The following is a 1,890-nucleotide window of genomic DNA, read 5'->3' as shown; positions in this document are numbered from 1 at the left end:
AATAGCCTTTTTACATACTTAATTTCACACACACACGCCATGCAAATATACCCAGAAGGATTGCTGTTCAGAAGACTTAATTATTTGTAATTTTGGATGATGGGTGCCAAATTACTCTCTACATTACTTAACCCATTTTTAATTCCACTGGCAATGTATGAGAATGCTCATTTCCTAAGAACCTTACCAAAAGTTTGTAAAACTTTTGAATTTCTGCAAGTCTAAACTTTTAATTTATATTTCTCTTATGAATGAGATACAGCATCTTTTTATATTTTTAAGGGCCATCGGTCTGCCTATTTATATACTTCATCCCTTTTTTTCTTGAGTGGATAGATGGTCTTTTCCTTATTGATATCTGGAAATATTAAATATTAGCCCTCTTTGAAATTATTTGCAACTATTGTTCAAGTTTATCATTTGTCTTTTGATACCCTTGGTACCTTCTTCCCATTCAGGCTTTTCTTTTTAAATTGGACCTACCAACCTTTTCTATTTTGGCTTCTAGATTTTGAGTCATAGTTACAGAAATCATTCCTACTCCAACATTGTAAAAGAAAAACTAGAGAAGAAAGGTGAAGTTAAACTTTCCTCATAACCTTTCATACAGCTACACAATGAGCTGATCAGCAAAGTTAATGTCAGTATCAAAGAGTGGAAAGATTTTTGTCTCTATCAATTATATAAACCATCATTAGAAATTCATTATAAAGGTACACTTACTGAATTATTAAACAATCAAAATGACGTGTATTCATTAATTATTCATAAGTAAAAGGGGAAAATTTCACTGGGTTCATCAACAAAATATTTCTCTCGGTCCTTAAAAAGCATTTTTTGTTACTATGTTTCATAAAATTAACAGTTTTCTGCAATGCCCTTTGTTTTGGTCCCATGAAGACACTCAACCAAGGACTGTACCAGTAAAGAAAACTGTTCTCAAGAAAAGGTCAAGCTGATTGTGAAAGCTAATTTTTTTGTGCTAATTATAATAATAATCAAAAATAAAACACATACATGTTAGAAGCATCACATATTTAATGTCAAAAATTTGAATTCAAGTACAAAAATTAAACAACACATGATTTCAACATTAAAAAACCATATAACACTTATTACTCAAATAACTATACAGTGAATATCAAAAACACAAAGGAAGCATAACTATAAAAATCTTAAATACATTAACAGCAAAATTATAATTTATTTCTATAACAAATAATTATTAACTAAAATATTTATAGTTATTTTTAAGGACCACAATGGTAGATTTTCTTCTTTAGTACTGCATAAAATTTGCATCTTAATCTTTTTGCCCGTCATTTCTTTCTACATAATAGTTAGACGCTTCTGTTATATAACTGTTCTAATCTCTAATACAGATAGTGATCCTTGGTAATCATATCCAGTGTAACTATCGTCTGCAAGTGCTTCAATATTGTAAAATGCTATGTAGCAAATATTTAACATAAACTACTGAGTTCTATTGCCCACTCAGGAATCAGAAGTATTTAAAATCCCAAAAGTTTAAAAAAAGAATAGTTGTTTGTTATACCATTATCAAAAGAAACCACTGAGTAACTTTTAAACTTACCATGTTTTACAAGTTCTATTAACTGTGGGTTATTCTGAATTATGGGTGATGTTTATTTTACTATGTTGAAATATATATATATATGTGTGTATATGTATATATATATGTATATGTATATGTATGTATAGACATATATATGTATATATCATTTATATACATATATATATTTGTATACATACATATATATGTATACACATTTTAAAACCAAATATGCAAACCCGATTCTAAAATAAAACAGTATTTTAATTTGCATGTTTTACAAAGAAACTTTCATACTCATGTTTACAGTATTTTCT

This window comes from Rhinolophus hipposideros, assembly GCF_964194185.1.
Source record: "Rhinolophus hipposideros genome assembly, chromosome: 16".
NCBI lineage: Eukaryota > Metazoa > Chordata > Mammalia > Chiroptera > Rhinolophidae > Rhinolophus > Rhinolophus hipposideros.
The sequence above is the reverse complement of the archived record's forward strand: the minus strand, read 5'-3'. Positions refer to the sequence as shown.